Source organism: Octopus bimaculoides, chromosome 1, assembly GCF_046866305.1.
Source record: "Octopus bimaculoides isolate indiv1 chromosome 1, ASM4686630v1, whole genome shotgun sequence".
Lineage (NCBI taxonomy): Eukaryota > Metazoa > Mollusca > Cephalopoda > Octopoda > Octopodidae > Octopus > Octopus bimaculoides.
Window position 1 is genome coordinate 153,410,749 of NC_142928.1, and position 21,078 is coordinate 153,431,826.

General features: G+C 32.2%; 1 long non-coding RNA gene across 4 annotated transcripts; it reads right to left on the reverse strand.

Moving 5' to 3' along the window:
- Positions 1-1,410: 1,410 nt before the first annotated feature.
- LOC106871886 (uncharacterized) lies at positions 1,411-20,677 on the reverse strand. 4 transcript variants are annotated; one of them, XR_016243690.1, is made up of 3 exons: positions 20,605-20,677; positions 10,025-10,249; positions 1,411-4,212 (listed from the first exon to the last, which is right to left on the reverse strand). It is a non-coding gene; the product is annotated as an uncharacterized LOC106871886 (long non-coding RNA). The 4 variants fall into 4 exon arrangements; XR_001409709.3 differs by having other exon boundaries at positions 1,411-4,239; XR_016243687.1 differs by lacking the exon at positions 1,411-4,212 and adding an exon at positions 7,815-8,135.
- Positions 20,678-21,078: the final 401 nt, after the last annotated feature.

Sequence of the window (21,078 nt, forward strand, 5' to 3'; positions counted from 1 at the left end):
CCTATATTTGTCGTCTGACTGTGTTTTGTCGATCTTTGCCTTCATGAGATTTGTCCTGAGTGGTTATAATTAGCGTTTTGGTCACTTGCTTCAGGTTTCTGTCGGACAGACAAAGCCAACGCGCTTTACTTCTAACATTCTCGGTTGTGCTTCAATTCATCGCAGCAAACAAATGAAGCATCCGTTAATTATAGCACACTGGTTGTTTATTAAGTTAATCCATATCTATTACAATTTTCCCATCTATATATTTTGAAATTTTAGTTTTGGCACTTCTTTCTAGCAGGTCGAGCGAATACGTATGCTACCAGGTGAAGTTTGCTTTAATCTCTTAATTACACTATGGTGTAATGTTTGGAAGGTTACGTCGGCATAATTTATAAGTAGGACTTGATCGAAAAATTCACACCCCTATATCTTAGATCTTGATTTTTGTACAATATAGATAAATCTCTTGCAGTTACTATGGTTTTTCTCTTTTACGGCTGACTGAAAACAATGTCTGGTAGAGAAAACAAACTTCTAATTCTAAATATATCATATGATAAAACTTCTTAAACATAAACTAATTTTCTGTGAATCTTTATGAGTTCGTAAATTATCGTTTAATCTGATGATAATGTTATCAAAATAATGTTTATATTTCATATTCACTTATCCTTCCTATTTTTCTTCCAGAATTTGCTTTGTCACTTCCCTTATTTTCTTACATTAGTTTCATTGCTGAATTCCTCATCCTCTTTGAATAATTACTTTTTTCTTACTACTTAAGTATATATATATATATATATGTATATCTATATATATATATATATATATATATATAATAAAGGAGTTAAGACGCAAAAACGTATAAATTCAAAAGTTAGCTTACCAATTATTTTTGTTGGTAGTTAATTTATAATATATTGTTATATATATATATATATATATATATATATATATATATATATATATATATATATATATATAGTATTCTGCTCTTATGCTTTGCAATATATTTACGCTAACCAATTGTTCGCTTTGTAAAACTTCTGTTTTGTTATTTTGTTTTTCCTATGGTAAACGCAACGCGATGCATTCAAATGTTTTCATTAATTTCCTGTGTTGTTTCTTTGTCTCTTTCTAGCACAATCATCTTAGAATTTATGAAACTATACAGAGAAGTTTCCAATTTTGCATAATCTCGTATACCTTTGGAAGAAAAAGATCTGATGTTTCAGGTCTTACCTTCATTTGAGAGAGAGAGGGGAGAGGGGGGAGAGAGAAACAATCAGACAGACAGATAGAGGGAAAGAGAGAGAAAAGACAGGGAGTGAAAGAGTCACAGAGAGAATGTCCCACCTGAAAAAAATTTCATTTAATATCATTTTTTCCCTCTCGGGTAAAAGAACAACACGAAACATTAAATTTCTTTTCTCCCTTAACATTAAAACTCGAGAAATTCACTACATAAGTTTAGCCGATACATACCTCTGTAGTTTGCTCATAGATTTTCTTTTTAGCATTCCGATTCAGGCATTCTACTAACACTTATTAATTTCATGTTAAGATTTGGTTTCCCTATGAGTATCACTCTGTTGTGTCAGTAGTTTTGTTTGATTTCTTTCTTTTATTCTATAATAAATATTCACTTCCTTATTTATTTAGATATATAGTCTAGATACACTGTTATTATGATTAAATATATTTAGATATGGAGATACTCTGCTATTATAATCCCTATATTATATGTCTTTATAAGCTCCTTAGATAACCTTTAAATACATTTATTTCGATTACATACAAATATTCTTGCTATAATCCTGTACTTTCTTAAATTGTTCATCCTAATATTTATTATAGTTAAGACGGTGAGCTGAAACAATCTTTACAGCGCCTAACAAAATGCTTAACGGCATTTCGTCCGTCTTTACGTTCTGCCTTCAAATTCTGCTGAAGTCGACTTTGCCTTTCAACCTTTCGGAGTCGATAAAGTACCAGTTGCCCACTGGGGTAGATGTAACCGACTTACTTCCACTCCCTGAAATACTGGCCTAGTGCCAAAATTTGAAACCGATATTTATCATAGTTACGAATATATGACAAATAACGCACAAGAATAATCCTTTCTACACAGGCAAGAGGACTAAAATTTGTGGGGAAGGGACGGTCGATTGTATCCATTGCCATGCTCAAGTGGTACTTATTTCATCCATTCCGAAATGTAAGGTAGACCTCAGCGAAATTTGAATTCAGAACGTAAAGAAAGACATAGTGCCGCAGCGTTTCCTATTGTTGATGCTGTTTACAATTTAGAGTGCTTTGATTGGGCAAACTTATGATCAAACTCATTCCAGCTATGGTGATCCTGTCTTTTTGTTTATCTTTGTTGTATTATGCAATGTTGATTTCTAAAAGACAATAGAGCATGATGAAAATAAAATTTGACTGTTATTCTTTGCAGTACGATCGATCTCATAGAGGCATTCTCTTTTTAGTTTGCACGCCAGAATTCTTAATGAACAGCAATGAGTAATGGTCTAAGTGTATTTCGTGGAAATATATCTATTTGAGTTTTACAATTATTTGAACACAGAACGAGACTAGATACTCAAAAATATTTCTCAGAATGCGCAGAATGCGCTTCCATTCTTTTTACTTTACCGACATTTTCGTTTCAACAAATGTGAATTCTTATGCAGGTTCCATTCTTCAAAGGCCTAGACATAAATATAGTTATTAGAAGCAACAAGGGAACATAGCAGTTACTATTTTTATCGACTCTAAACTGATAAATGACAACGTTTGTTCTGCAAAAAGTTTAAACACAAAATGTAGAGTGTAATTAAAATTACTAAGCACCAAAAAGCGTTTAGTAAGTCAATTAACAGTTTGAGCAGCTTAACCCTCATTTTTTATTCTCTTTGAAGGAAATAGATTGCTTCAAATTCATTATCAAGTATATTTATTGTGCATCTTCATAGGTTAAAAGCTACTAATTACATTATTTAAAAATAATTTAAAGAAAAACTTTACTAATTTTATCATAATAAGCATGATTCAACAATTTGCTGAACATTTGACAAATTTTCAAATTAATATCTTGCATCAAGCTAATTGAAAATGTCATCATTGATAATAATACAAAAATTTTAATTTACTCTCATCAGAAATTACCTTTATAAATATATTCACGTGACAGTACATCATATTCAATTTACCAACCATATTCTTATATTTTTCTAAACTTTATTGTATGAATATTGACGTTCGCAAAATTGTGAATTTTATGCAGTTATTCCAATATTAAATTAATGTTATATATTTTAGATGTTTAATTAAGTGAAGGTTTAATAAACATTTAATTATGCAATAACATTCAAATATATTTAGTTTTTTTTATTTTCATTATTTATCCGAAAATATTCCCTATTTGCCAGCAATATCTATCTTAATATGAAATATTTTACCATTTGAAACATATTTTAAAATGTGAAAAATAAAATGAACACACGCACACAGTCGCACATACATACATACATACATACATACATACATACATACAAGAACCCTTGGATCTAGGTTAGAAACTGATTCTTTGTCTACTGGCAAGAAACCTTGAAATAAACTGAATAATTTTGTTTGTTTTTTTTTTGGTTAAGGGAAGATTTATTGATATGTAAACGTGTGTCTGTGTGTGCTTCATGTATACAGAATAATAGATAGGCCGTCATGAGAACAAAATGTGTTTGTGCGTGTAAGCCTATATGTATGCGTGGGTGTTAAGAAATATAAGTATGGCAGTCAAGAAGATGACAGCGAAGGAGCCTATAGCTATCAAAGTGAGAAGTTCATAGACACAAGAATGAGAATACAAGTAGTCAATTGTACACGGTAGTTAAAATACTGCATGAAGAAGTCGCGGCCATGATGCTGAGCCGGTTGTAGGTACATGTCGTACGCGAAGTCGTGGTTGTGTGGGTCACTTGATACAAGAGTTCTTGCTGTTGATCCATGGTGCAGTAATTCACGAACAGTGAAGTGTTGGGACCTGGGCTAGTTGCTGGTTGAGCTGTGTACGAAGAGAGATGATGTTGTCGATATTAAGAAGGTTGCCGTAATGCTGTTGGACGAATTTGGTAAATCTCAACCGTGGTGCAGGTGTTGTCGTCTGCATTGTCGCTGGAACTGGCTGTGTCGTGTCTGGTCAGTGGCTAGGCCTTAAAAGATCTGGAACCGAAACACCTAATAAATAAACTGAATAATGACATACATAAATAATACTTATATATATATATACAAAACGTTATCCACGGATGATATTAACAGTAGTGACATCTTATTTCAATACAGTTCTATATCTAAGAGATGAGGAATTATGTACATTATTTACAATTGACGGATATTTGTCCTCATTTTGTTTGTTGTTAACAAAACGTTTCGGCTCATACACCCTCCAGCCTTCATCAGGTGTCTTGGGGGAAATTTCGAACCTTGGTTCTCATTCCTAAGATATTTTTCGATGTTGTTGTTGTTGTTGTTGTTCTTATTATTGTTATTATTATTATTATTATTATTATTATTATTATTATTATTATTATTATTATTATTATTATTCAGGTCACTGCCTGGAATCGAACTCGGAATCTTGGGGTTAGTAGCCTGCGCTCTTATCCCCAAGATTCCGAGTTCGATTCTAGGCAGTGACCTGAATAATAATAATAATAATAATAATAATAATAATAATAATAATAATAATAATAATAATAATAATAATGTGGAATCTAAAAACAGAAACAATTCCTATCATAGTAGGTGCCTTAGGTATAATAAAAAAATATTCAGACAAATACATAACAAAAACACCAGGACTTACAAATATATATAACATACAGAAAATTGCTCTACTGGGCACTGCACACATCCTACGCAAAACACTTTCAATACAGTAAACATAAGAGCATCACAGCAAACCACAGCACATACCCAAAGCACACAGAGCTGCGCTCGGTAGTGAAGTGAAAGCACGTTATAAAAATAAAACTACTGAACAATAATAATAATAACCACAACAACATCTACAAATACTTTAGAAATGACCCATGCTCGAAATTTCTCCAAGACACCTGATGAAGGCTGGAGGGCATATCAGCCGAAATGTTGTGTTAACAACAAACAAGATGAGGTCAAATATCCGTCAATTGTAAATAATGTATCTTATTTCAAATCTTAATGTTTGAATGTTTTGCTTATAAATTTTCTGCACCATGTACTCTGTTTTTAGGCGCAAAACAAAACCAGTTGCAATGTCGGAGTTGTTGTTGTTCTTATTATTGTTATTATTATTATTATTATTATTATTATTATTATTATTATTATTATTATTATCATTATTATTATTATTATTATTATTCAGGTCACTGCCTGGAATCGAACTCGGAATCTTGGGGTTAGTAGCCTGCGCTCTTATCCCCAAGATTCCGAGTTCGATTCTAGGCAGTGACCTGAATAATAATAATAATAATAATAATAATAATAATAATAATAATAATAATAATAATAATAATAATAATAATAATAATAATAATAATAATAATGTGGAATCTAAAAACAGAAACAATTCCTATCATAGTAGGTGCCTTAGGTATAATAAAAAAATATTCAGACAAATACATAACAAAAACACCAGGACTTACAAATATATATAACATAGTAGGTAGTTCACACTGAAGAGGCTCAAGGGTTAAATATCCAAAAGGCGAAACCTGGGTATGTGGATGTCCTAAACTGTATAATATTTTATTTTGTGCTTTTGAATGTATTAGTTCTTTCCGTTTCTTCACCTTTTGGTGCTGTACAGTGGTTTAATTAAGACTTTAGCTCTTATTTCTAGCAGGTGTATGCTTTTAATCACCTTTACGCTTCGTGCAAATTTACATGTGTGTGTGGTGTGTGTGTGTGCGCGCGCGTGTGTGTGTGTGTGTGTGTGTGTGTGTGTGTGTGTGTGTGTGTGTGTGTGTGTGTGTGTGAAAGGCTAAGCAAGTTAAGCAAGTCGATATGCAAAAAATATTAAATACATTTAATACAAAAAATATACATATGTATGCAAATAAAAAAGTCCGACTTACACAGAATATAAATGATATCAGGAATTAAAGGGGTTGAGTAATAGTTTTACGAATCCCGCAGCTTTTTCCGTGGAATTGGTGGTCCAAAATAATGATTGTAACTTGATTCTATCATCGGATACCACCCTCTTCCTGAGGACGACGGCTGATGGTATCCGATGATAGAATCAAGTTACAGTCATTATTTTGGACCATAAACCACACCAGAAACAGCTGCTGGACTCATAAAACTCTTACTCAATCCAACTGATTCCTGATATCACTTCTATTCGGTGTAAGTCGGAATTTTTATATTCATATATATGTACATTTTTTGTATTGAATGCATTTGATATTTTTTGTATATCGACTTGCCTAACTTGTTTGTCCTTACATTTACATTTCTACCTGTTCAGGTTCAAATCTATTGAGCACTACGAAGTGCTATTCTATACAGAGAATTCCTGTCTGTAATCTATAAACTACATGTATGTATGTCATTGTTCAGTTTTATCTCAAGATTTATTGCCAATAGAGAAAGAGCTGGTTTCTAACCTAGATGCAAGGCTCCTTCATTGGTATTTGAACATCAACAACAAGGTATTTTTGTATGTACGTATATGTGCAGATTTGTACGTTTCGTTTTATGTATGTATTTTGATGCATATACTTGCATATCTAGACTTGATCATATATATATATATATATATATATATATATATATATATATATATATATATATATCAGGTCATCCCATAAGTTCTGTTCGATTTTACCTTTTTTTAAAATTGAATGAAATGTACACAAATGCTAAAAATAATTTAAACTAATTAAATATTATTTTACAGAATAATAGGCATTACTTGAAGAAAATCCTGCATTATCACTTGAAGAATTGGCAATAAAACTTAGTTCAGACCATACAGCTGTTCATCGTCATCTTCAACAACTTGGAAAGGTTCCTAAACTTGGAAAATGAGTGTCTCATGAATTGTCCGATACATACATACATACATACATACATACATACATTCATGCATTCATACACAATACACACGTGTGTGTATTTATATTTATGCATATACTCAATAATCAGCTGAAAAGCTACAAAGATGACAAAAAGTCCGAGAGTTTTGTATGTCAAAATTAGATTTATCAAGGTTGATAGTTTTCAGGATTTAAATAAAAAAAGATATACCCCTGAATGCTGATGTTTGTTTATCTTGTTTGAACGTCCGAACCTATGTATATTTAAAGAGCATACGCATAAAATAGCAGTCCCAAACACTGTCTTGGGATGTACTAAACTCTGAAATATAAGTACAGAAGAATAATATAATCGTGACATTATGGCAAATTTTATTTTGCCCTCTTCCGCTCTGACATCAACAAAACGTCTATACACACTATTCAGATCAAAAATAACAACATACCTGGAATGTAACTGCGCACCTGCTAAACAAGTCTGCAAGAGAGCAGAAATGTGGTATTTCTGGTGCAAAGCTTCTATAGGTGTTACTTAGTCAATCCACCGATGACCTGAATATTTTAAAATCTAATCGATCACGGATGATTGGTGGGGTATGGAACACAAATGTAGCAGCTCAAACTGTTTAAAATGATCGTTTTAAAGAGCATCAATGAGAAAAGAAAACACGATTATAATCGTCAGGCATAAAGTGTGCAGTAACAAACTAATTCAGAAAATTGTTGCAACATCTCGAATTTCATAGTGATATGTTTAAATGTTTTTATTAGCTGATAACATTTAAAGTACAAATAGCAGACTCAAAGTGAAAACACTTTATGCGATAAGCATATATTAGATGAGCGAGAAAATATATGCAGATAAGCCGTTTACTATCTATATTTATATCCTACGTAATGAACAAATCGACATTTCTGATTTTACTTTAACTGTTATTCAGCATGCTTCTTAAATATAATAAGTAGGTTGTTAAAATAAGTTCTGATATTGGCCGTATTCAGAGAATTTGATATCATGGCTGAATAGTATTGAGAAGACTGTAGTAATTGATGTACAACCTAGGATAAATAAACAAGAATAAAATAATTACGATAAAGGTAAACATATATCATATACATATCGAAACAAGGCTGCCAACCAGCCGAAAAATCTTTAGATAAATTTACGCATATCAAAAATCCAATACCCACAAGATTTTTATCAAACAAATTTGATAAAACAAGTTATATATGCTTCAGGAAAATAATCGAGGAATAGTATATGCATCATCAACAGAGAAAAGAGAATATCTAACATATATAGCAGAATTATCTTAATTTGATAAAAATTTATTCATCCATGTTTTGAATAGAAGTAGCTAAGATTCATGTCTAATCACAGACAACAATATTGAACATTATATCAATGGGTGCTAATACGCAGCCCCAAGAGTTTCATGCAATAATTAAGCTGGATTTTGATCTATCTAAAGAGTTCAATGAAATAAATACTAATTGCAAGTTATTGAAAACATACTAGAATAAAACTACTAGAATAAAAACGTGTTCAGACAGTAACGATAAATGAGCAGAAGCATGAGAAATGATGAATCCTGAGTGAAAATCTTACTCAACAAGCTTAAATTTATCGCTCAGAGAAAGCACGTCTGTATTTGAAAACAAACCATTTTAACCTTTATGATAATTAATATTTGAAAAATCTACTCCTTGATCAAAACTGCATTCACTGCAGAGTATGTTTTGATATACTGCACGTGGTTGTAAAAATGAAATGTGATTTCTACTTTACTGTATATTTCCACGAGTGTGTATATATATATATTTGCTGTTCACACACTTCTTTCATTGGTGTTGCTGTGCTTGGATCCCATCGGTGAGGAAGCTTTCATCCTAACCTCTTCATCACTGCGATACGTGTTCACCAGACAAGTGTTTTTTCGTGTCAACGAACAGATGACAGCAGATGACAGCCAGATGGGGCCAAATCAGGAGAATAGGGGCAGTTCAAAGACAAATTCACGCACACCAGCCTTTGAAACCAAGAACTTCTATGTTGGAGTAACGTCCCGATGGAACAAGGTCCCTTTCACCATTTTCCTTGGCGTTTGATCTTCGTAACTTTTGTAACTGCCTCAGCTGGTTCGAATAGTACTTTCCATTGATGGTGTGGACCTTTGGAACATAGTCAATAATCACAATGTCTTTTGCATTCAAAAATACTGAGGCTAGATGAAACGATCATGACCTTCTTTGGAGCAGATGAGGAGGGGTGCTTCCATTGCATGGATTATCTTTGTCTCTAGTTCAAAGTGAACTATACTGGTTTAGAAAACATTCAAAGAACTCAGCTGGATCTGCCTCAGAGAACGTCAGATTATTCCGTGACGTGATCAGCCCGGTGCGCTTTTGATCATGTGTCAGAAGACTTTGTACCCACCGAGCAGAAACCTTCGTCATAGCAAGTTCATTACAGAATATTATCAATTCTCCTATGGGATATGCTAAATTAAGTTATTATTTGATTTATAGTCAAACGTCTGTCATCCATTACCTGCGTTACCACAAGGTGAATGCAAACAAATTTTAACTAGGTGATAGTAGTTGCAGGACGTCCACAACTTGGATCATCTTCGAGATTCTCTCTTCAACTTTTATATTCAGCTGCCCACATTTGCACTGTTAATAAATAAAGCTGGAGAGTCATCGCCTACCGTTACAACCATGTCAGCATGAATGTCCTTGGGAGCTAAACCATTTTTCTGCACGTACTTGATGCGATGCGAAATTTTACCTATTTTCAAGAGAAGTCGCTACTAGTTACTTTGACGTTTTCTTTGAACAGTCAGATGTTAGTTTACCTGGAGAAAAACAATGCAGTTATTAATGTGTTGAAATTAGTACAAGCAAGATTTCACAGCTCTAGCATCACTCCTTCATAGCCAGCTCACCTTCGTACTTTCAGTTTCTTTCCGGTCAGGGTAACAATCATGAACACTCGAGTCCGCGACGAAACTTTTGAACAGATTCTCAATTTTTGATTTATCATGTGTAATTAACATCAAATAAATCTATTTTCATACGTTAATCATTGTCCAATCTTTTCCGTGTACATTTATTTGCATTTCTGAATACGATGAAAGCTCTACTTGAATGATGCACGCATTGTCGATTGTCTGCAAAATTGAAATAAAAATTAAACACTGAGTAAGATTTTTTCTTATTTATTGTATTCTTATTTGTAGCTATTTGGTTTAATGTTCTCTGCATTAAACATTTATTACATAGTAGAGAAAGAAACAACAATTACAACAAATAATTTTGGAGTTGTATTTGAAATCATGTGTTGAAACTGAAGCATTGTGGAAGAGGCATTTCATTTATGATCTGGTCAACACAAAGTTCCAATGCAACTGCTATGGAACTGCGTCAGTGATCTGGTCATTGCTGTGCCACATTTTGACAGGTAAGGAAATAAATTTCAAACTCAAATGGAAGTGAAATTAATATCTTTGCGCATCATTAAACGGCTTTTCCACAATATCGTGACTACAAATAATATTGTAAGAGTATAAAGTTGCACAAAGAAATATATTATATGTTTTCATAAAAGCGTAAACAGATTTAAAATATCTGGGTTAAATATGGTGAGTTTAGGCATTTAAAACCATCTATTTAGAGAAGCATGGAATACATTATCAGTTTAGATTAATTTTATTTTTAAAAGAATTATGTTGATTTGATATTAAGATCATTACTTCAAAAATATTTTTAAAATGAAAATTTTTCATACATACTACATATAAACTGAGACTTGAAAAACAATGTAACAACAAACTGGTTGTTATTGCAGTAAGTTTAGTTTATAGATTTCTGATATACTTTCATGAATATAATTGCTCATTCATACAAAGATATTTTCGAAGTATTTGATTATCTGACGCATAGACTCCTCGTTCTGTCTATCAATAGTAGAATTAGAATAGCTGGTGTGTTACAAGGAACTTTTGTTTATATTTGCAACAAAATATCGAATTTTACTTTACTTATACATATCATATCTTTTCCTTACTACTGAATACCTTAAATCTTATAGAATCTCAGAAGCAGGAAACTTTAACTGGACATATTTTGATACTAAAGAATAAAAAAGTGTCTGCATTGTAATTCTCTTCAAATATTACTCAAGCATTTATCTTTAATGGATAAACTGAACTATGTCAATGTTAGTTATTAGAATGGAATCTGAAATTCTATTTGCAATCTAAGTTGACATTTGCCAGACTTAATTATTTTCTATAGATCTCTAAACTGGTAAGAGCCACCTGCAATTTCTTTGGAAATCTTACTAAAGAGGATAAATGGATGGATACTATGATTGTAACAACGTAAAAGAACTGGTCGGTCAAAGAATTTCATAAAATTGGAAACTACGCCATGCACACTATAGAATATACAAAAAGAAGAAAATCGTTGAGAATTAACTACGACAATGTTTTACTGTTCAGTTACATTAAAATGCTAGTGAAACATTAATGTAGTATATAGTGTATCATGTGTACGCACAGAATGTGCAGTAAGTACTTAGAAAGGATACAAGTATCCGCATTTGGTACATCTTTCATATAATTTATTATTCTAATTTTCAAAATGTGAATAGAAGTGATGTCTGTCAAATTATCAGATTCTTAAATTTATTGCGAAGAGTATAGTTAGGTTAAAATCCACTCTCATTCCTCACTGATACTTATCGATTCTAAATGGACGTTTCCCTAAGTTGACGTTAGTAGAATTCGAAATCAGAATATGAAAAGTGATACATTCTAAATATAACAATGTGAATATATCGGTCACAATTTGTTTGTATTTGCGAAAGGAGGGGTATAGTAGGTTATACTGAGAAACTTATTACATTTTGTTTTTTTGAACTCACAATAATTACATATTGATTTCAAATTTTGGCCCAAGGGCATGAATTTTACGGAAAGGTATAAGTTGACTGCATCGACCTCTATTCAACTGGTACATTTTTACCCCAAAAGATGAAAGGCAAAGTCGACCTGCTGCATAGCCTTTTGCCCAGCGTGCTAACGATTCTGCCAGCTCGCCGCCTTATAATAATTACACATTAAATTTAAAACATTGGTTAATGAAGAAAAAAAAACTTGACGTTTCTTTGTGTGCGTGGGTGTGGGGGAGTGCGTACATGTGTGTATGTGTGTTTGTGTGTGCGTTTATTGTGTGTGTGCGCGCGAGCATGTGTGTGTGTGTGTGTGTCTGAGGGGGTAAACTTAATTTAAACCACAGTAACCTTTTTATCGACTATAGCAGACGACGAACAGTAACATCCTTGATCTTTTTCAGAGCCTCATAGAGTAGAGGGAAGATGTTACCCTCAGACTGGAGACCTGTCCAGAATGCTTACAAGAAAGAACTGGCTAATGTCTGTGGTGTATAATTCAGGAACAGACTAACTCTCTCAGCAAAGAACAAAAGCAGCCCTCTTGAATTATCTGCCTCAAATTTCACTAATAGAACATTGGTCAACCGGGAGCTATGGAAGAAGACACTTCCTAAACGTGCCTCACATTCGGATCGATTCCGAAAAAGAGTAGTTGTGAAGAAGACTTTCTAAGCATACAATTATGTATTACGCCCACTGATTACATTGTGTGTACATATATCTATGAGATTTTATGGAAGTTTGATCTTTCTGAATGAAATGCTTCTTAGTCATACGCTTTTTGACATTCGTGTCATATATTTCTTTATAAATGTTATTCAAAATGGTTTTGCAAGTCTCAGAAGTATTCCCCAGAAAATTATGCGTACATGGAAGTTTATCCCACTGTGCAGAATAAATGCTTCCAGCAAAATCCACAGGTTAACCAATATCTTGAGAGAAAATTGACTGAAGGACACTGTGTTGGAGCGCCCCGCCCCCGTATGTCTGCTCTCATGTCTTTATCCATCTGTCTACTGTGTATATATATATATATATATATATATATGTGTGTGTGTGTGTGTGTGTGTGTGTGTGTGTGTGTGTGAGTGAGTGTGTGTGTCTGCATATGTGCTTGTGTGTGCGCATGTGTGAGCGTGTGAGTGCATGTGTTCAAAATTAAGAGAATAAAAATGCAAAATGAAAAAATAGGTAAACATTAGTTTCACGTTCAATGTGTGATAAAGAAAGCAGAGGTGTTTTTGACATTGGTATGCCCTTCTTCAGAAATTTTAATAGTTATGAAAAAGAAATAGAGTACGGAAGCAATTGAAAAGTGTGACGAGGAGAAATGTGTATCGCTTCGTGCAAAGTCGTTTTGAAAAGTGTCGAAGAAGGAATAAGGCTTTATACATACATGGACAACAGTAATCCTATGTAAATCATGTATATGTGTGCATCTAATTTTAATGTATATAGAGCAGTGTGTGTGTGGGAGGGTATAATTAAGAAAACTGTATGTGTATCATGTATGGTTATGAATTCCGTATGTGTATGTTTTTGCGAAGGGTTATAAATATTAATAATTTTTAAAGAGTTTGTTTTTATCGCTTTAATTATTTCATCGTGTGTGTGTATGATATGTGTATGTGCATGTGTGTATGCGTGTGTGCATTGTGAATTCAAGGTTAGAGTTAGTATATGCGTGTGCGCGTTTGTATATGTGTTAACTGTGTATAAGGTGATGAAGTGTATGTTAAAGAAAGAGTGTACTGGTTGAGTCCATTCGAATGGAAATTTGAGGAATGAAAATGGGTTCTCTTCGTGCTTAAGATGAGAATTTGAGAAACTACTGCGCAGGGCTGCAATGAACACGGAGAATATTCATCCACCTATGTAGTATCGATTACTCCCCTCCTTATTCGTCAGTTATATATATATATATATATATATATATATATAACGAGCAAAGTAGTAGCTAGTTCTAAAATCTCTAAACGCGATATATGTACTAACAATACTAGACGGTAACATTTTTGCCATTAACCCCAGCAAAACGCCTTTTGCAGCTGCTTAAAATTATTATTTTTAATAATTTTTACACTTTAGACTTATATTTAAATATTTTAACTGTCGAGTGAGATAATTCCTTGCTGAATTTATATTCACTGCTGTATTATTCTGGCTCGGCACCATGATTGAGGTCATTTGATTTCAATTCTTGAGGTGTAACGATGAAACTCAGTATACACGTGTTTCCTTTGTGTTTCACTACGTATTCGTGTTCTATAATTATATGTCCCAGCGATTCTACTGAAGATCCAAGGATAGTTAATTCATCAATTGATTGATTAATTAATTGATTTATTTAATCATTAATGGTGAAACTTTGGAGTATAGAATTGACTGATATTTTAATCCTTTTAAATTGTCCTACTCGCTTTCAATGAAAGTGCTCTATATAAGAATGTTCTTTCGTGGTTTAGGAATTTGACCGTCCTTTTTAGCATTCAAAAAGACCACATAGTGGTCTTCTCTCCGCGTATAAATTTTATACACTCATATATATTGTAAAAATATTTATGTTTACTGACATTTTCTACGCATACCAGCCACTGGTATAAATTATTATTTTAATAATTTTTACCCTTTATATATATATATATATATATATATATATATATATATATATATATATATATATATATATATATATTTATGAGAATAATATCTTATTACATAATAGAACTAACGGCCAAAAGTATGTAATATATTTGAATCAGTCTATTCATATACCTGATTTAGTTATACAATTTATAAAAGTGGAATTTAAATACAGTGATACAGTGGTCATTTAGGATTAGGTTAAGTGTTTGCTAAAAAGAATATAATGCGATTTAAAGCTATTGTCAAGTGGGACTCTCTTTTCATGACCACAGGGATGTTGTAAAAATAAGACCGACGTTTAAGATAGTCTAAATCATCATTAATGCAAAGATGGTTAAATTCTATGGATATATACAGCAGTAAAGTTTAGCGAGAAAAATATCAATGCAGAAGATTTTACAGATATTTGCACTGTTAAGTTAAAAATCAATGCGCATTTTACAAGCTCATTTCCACCTAATCATTAGCTATAATTACACACGCCATAATAATGCTTGTCTGTACTTGATTCACTTTTTAACATCAGCTTCAGAACTTACTATTTCGAGTATGTTGTTTCTAAATACGTGTAATAAATGTAAATGATTGCCTGATTACTAAATCAACTTCTGATGCATTGATCATAAAGCTTATTACAGCCTAAATTTGTGGTCGCATAAAATATCTCAGCTTTAATTTTTCTGGAACTATATAGTATAAAGTTTTGTCAGAATAGTAATTTAACCACTCGATAAAATATTGATTGAAATAAATAATGGTTTAGATATTAACAGTTTAACACTCTAAAGGATGGTTTCCCAGTAAGACTACAGTCCAATTCGTGAAACTTATAAAAGAACTTTAAAGATTGGAGAGTTTGCTGCTTGTGAAATCAGTTCGAGCAAACTACGTAGAAGCAATCCTAATAAATTTTACATGTACTTCTGTTAACGAGAAACGAATATAAGTATCATGTCATACTCATAGAAACATGTATTTTTGATACATTTGGTGAAAGTAAGCAGACTTGCCAGTATGGAACTATATTAAAAACCTTAACCGATAAGTAGATGTTTATATAAGAAATATCGCTATCGCATCCCCACTGTCAAATGTTTGGTAATTTTTCTCATTCCTATCTGTCTATTTATCTATCTATCTGTCTATCCATCTGTCTGTCTATCTATACTTTTATCTATCTTTTTACATACATATGTACACACACATATGATGGGTTGATATGCAATATATTTAAATATAATTAACGCGCATATAAAATATATTAATATATATATATAAAAAAGGTAGATTTCAATACAAGAAATAAAAAATAAATCATTAAAACAAGAAATATAATACATAAAGAATATCCTGGATCAATTTAATGTCCCATACTTAGGAAATCTTCGGTAGACAGAAATTCATTATTGAAGATGATGGGCGAAATTATTCACTATTTAATAATTTACAGAACTTCTAGCTTGATAAAGATTTGACATGAATTCCCTATACGTTTTGAAAGTATACATTTATACGTCATTGTCTTTAAGGAAAAATAACTGCCAAGAAACATGTGGTGTTGTACATTCTCAGAATGCATTGTGAATAAATGAATGGATAACCATAAATTGAATTTCAATAAATGCATATATATAGTTAGAAAATGTATATATATATATATGAGTAAGCACAATCAACTTCATTAGGGAGAAGTGTGTCTCTGAATGTGTGTGCACATCTGACTGTGGATTTTAATGTAATTTATATGAAAAACCTAATGACTCACTATCAATCGTTACATATTAACGATTTAACATTTTTTTCAACTTTTCAGAAATTCAAACGACATTTATCCATTAAAAACACGGAGCTTGCGGTGGATTATATGCTTGAAGAGGTACAAAGCAGATGCTTAGTACAAAATTATAACGCATTTTTTATCTTAAATTTTTACCTGTTTTTAGACTAACATTTATGCTGACTATTAGTTTAACTATTTCAATTTTATTCTCATTTCATTTTCAATTACTTTTTGATTTGTTCTTTTTTTTTTACGGAATCCCACGTTTTTGGTTATGGTGGGGGGGGGGGGGGTCGATTCTGAATAAAAAAATTTCAAGAATCGCATTTTCAAAATTTCGATAACACCCCCACCTTCATTTTTCACTTTTTCCGTAAACTTTTTTTTTTACGAAATACATGAAGATTACGATTCTGAAAAAATTAAATTTAAATTTGTGTTTATTTTTTCTATATTCTTAATCTCCGTATTTTCCCACGGAGACTGATGGAAAAAAAATCTAAAAAGAGGTTTTAAAAAAGTTAAAAAACCAAAAAAAAAACCACTATATTTACTATGAATTTCTTTGTCGTATCACTACGGGAAATTACTCTGAAAGAAATCTTTGCAAAAAGGTGAGTAGATTGATTACATTATGTTATCGCAGTTTCGTGAGATTTGGCTGTTATTTCTAGCATGTGCATAGCCTGCTTGAAGGCCTGAGGGTATATATTCTGTTTTTTCTTTCTGTTGAAAGATTGAAATTTTATAAACAAATTTTTTTCAGAATCGTAATCGTATTTTTCTACGTATTTTCACAAAAAAGTGAAAAATAGGAGGGGAGGGGGGTAATTGAAATTTTGAAAATGTGATTTTTGGAAATTCATTTTTCAGAATTGGATCCTCCATAAGCAAAAACGTGAGATTCCGTAAAAAAAAAATCAATATATATCAATTTTACCGGAAGTTATGACGGAAAAATCGGGTCTTGTGAATTTTCCGAAAGTCCCCTCCCCGTCACCCAGGGTCGTCAGCGCGTATTTTTTTTCTTCCATATTCGTTTTCTACATACTTGTTAACACTTACCAGAATGTTTTATTTATTTATTTATTTATTTATTTATTTTGTTCCCGTGTGAAGATCTTTATATTGACCCCGGTTCCTCGTAGGTACGAAATAAACGTGGCTGCAGTTGTTTAGCCGCAGATAAATTGTGATCGAACAAATCTTAGATGAAATGCCTAACTATCATAATCACCTCGTTGTTCTGCATATCAGGGAAAACTTTATCTAAAATATATCTTTAGACTGTACTGGATGCTTTGAGAAAGATTTGACTACCATTTTCATTAGGCCGAGCCACTGTCCGTGTACGAATTGCCTTCTTGTACACCACAAACATACAAAAGATTATTATTAAGCAGAAATGCAACAGGCAAACCAGACGATGCTTTTGTGTCAGTAAAGATAGTTAGATAGACAGGCAATAGATAGATAGATAGATAGATAGATAGATAGATAGATAGATAGATAGATAGATAGATAGACAGATAGATAGATGCAGTTATATTTATATACATTTCACTATAATAAGACGTTATTAATTTTTAATTAACATAATTAAAGAACATAATTAATTAAAGAACATGAATAGCATAACTTTGGAACACTGAAAACGTCTCACGAGAATATATATATAGTATCAAAGATTTGTGGGCGAAAATGCAAAGATAAAGCAAAGCGATTGTTTAAATATCTGTAGAAAATTCTAAACTAATTTTATACTACCCTTTTTTCTCTTATATCATGATATGGAACATAATATCATGATATGGAACATAATAACATGATATGGAACATAATAACATGATATGGAACGTAATAACATGATATGGAACATAGTAACATCGAAAACTAATCAGTAATATGGTTAGCCCATATTACTCCGTAAGGGAAATGGGGCCGGTTTAACGGTTTCTTCCGCATATGTATTCAGCCTTGGATGAGACGTCGGTCCGTCGCAGCAACGTGAAATGAAGTGTTTTGCTCAAGAACACAATGCATCATCCGATCCAGGAATGGAAACCACAATCTTATTATCATGAGTTCAACCCCCTAACTACTAAGCCATGCGTTCCACATTCAGTAATATGGGAACAGTTTATTTTTACAAGAATATATTTACATATCATTCGTTATTGTTCTCTCACCGACAGCGTTTGTGTTAAAAGCGTGCTTGTATAAGTAATATGCCAATATTTAGAAACATGTCTTGATTTTTAAACATGATATTCATGGAACCATAGTGCGGACGGAAAATCCTGAGACTAATTCGAAGACAATGTGCTATACTTGAGATTTCTAACTTGAGATTTCACTTAGTAAAATACAAATTGAATACTTGGTTGAGAAAAGTACAGCAATTAGAGAATCAAATGACGGATCTGATTACATAATAGCATCTTTCATAAATATAAATACACCTATTAATATAGTACCATAAAAGCAGCTGATTCACAGAATCACTAGAGCACAGGACTAAGTACTTTGCTATATTTATCTATGGCTCTTCCCCTTCTGAGTTCAAATACTGTGGAATTCGGCTTTCTTTTTTCATCATACCTTGGGTGATAAAACAAAGGTACTTCATCACTTTAATATTTTCCAAAGCAATGTTTGTGAATCTCTGTCGATGTAAGAAATCAAGAACGTAGTATTTAACCTTTTCAATCGAAATTAAACATTAAAAAAAATATATCATTAAGAAATATACGTCAGCAGGTTATGGTTCCAAATATACGCTTATTAACAACTTAGCTTAAGCATTTAATAGATTTTCTTATCGCATCCAAGATGTAATGGTTCACTGAGTTGATATTATATACAACATTAAGATAGCAGATAATGCTAACATATTGCAAGATATAAATATTCTGAACTATAATGTGTGTGAGTACACACACACACACACACACACACACACACACACACACACACACACACACACACACACACACACACACACACACACATTTGATGTAGTTAGCCTGCACTTAGGTTATACCTTAAACAGACCTGCCTAAATATATTAACCTTATCTATCTATCTATCTATCTATCTATCTATCTATCTATCTATCTATCTATCTGTCTATCTATCTATCTATCTATATATATATATATATATATATATATATACATATATATATATGTATGTATATATACAAACACACGTATACTTAAATATACAACACTCACATAATACACACACACACACACACACACACACTTACATGCACACACATAGCGTCAGTGAAATACGCATCAATTAAGTTACATATAGCCTCAAACACGAATATAAAGCGTAGTATAGTTGCCATAGTTACTTTTCTGAAGACTTTTTCGCTGTTACACTTTTATAAAGCTCTTATCGAGAAACCTCAACACCGACTGAGAATACGATATTTTCTTTCCTTGTCGCTATGATATAGTCTACAGCAGTAGCTTAAGATAGAATGAAAATAACACTTAATTGAAGTCACAAGAAATGAAGACGGACTTCACGCAGCAATATTGCTATAGCATTATTTTCGCGTAATAAGTGTATGTATGTGCGCGCGTATATGTGTGTGTGTGTGTATGTGTGTATATATGTATTTATATATATATGTATATATATTTATATATATTTATGTAACTAATATTTTATCGCATATATATGTCTATATATGTATATACATATACGTATGCATATATAAACACACATTTATATATGTATATATATATGTATGGATGTATGTATGTATGCATATAAGAAATAGTGATACAACAAGGCACCAACGTTTGCAGGAAATAGCAGTCGATAACGATACGATGCTAAGTATGGTGCATTATTTGGCTCAAAAGTGATACTATTGTATTGCAATGATATTTAATATGTATATACATAATCGAAATATGTTACAAAAATAAAATAGAAACTACACGTAGAAATGTAAGGGGAAAGTAAGAAGAAAAATAAGCGAAAATGCACATTGGAAATCAAAAAAAGTAAAGGCTTTTTATGAAAGGTAACGATAGGTATATACAAATAGTTGAACTGAGGTAGGAATAAAAGTAATAAAAATCATTATTGTGAATTGTTAAAGAGATTCAAAAGCATACCGGTTTCGTAATGTCACTAATCATTGCTTTGAATGCACACCGATTACTGAACGGTGTCAGGTCTACTAGTCCCTGAATAAAAGATAATGTGTAAGGGAGGTAAGTTGTTGTGGATTTGGTGCAATTAGGGTATCTAGGTCTGTAATGTGAATGGTGTATGGGATGTAGGGGGGGTAGTAATATTAATTGAACGGTTAGTCGCGTTCTGCATTATGTAATGTGTTCATATTTAGTTGTGGAAGATATTTATTGATGAAAGTTGCCTCTTTATTCATCCTTTGTTGTATTGAGGTGTTCTGTGAACATTGATAGAAGGGAAAAATTAGGAAATTAGGATTAAGATTCCTCGCACACCTTTCTATATGTCCACTGACATGTATCTGTCTCTATTGTGGGTGGCGGATTTGTTTTTTGTGGAGAGTAGTTCTTCGACGGAGTGATATTCCTGTTTGACCAATATAATTATTACCACAC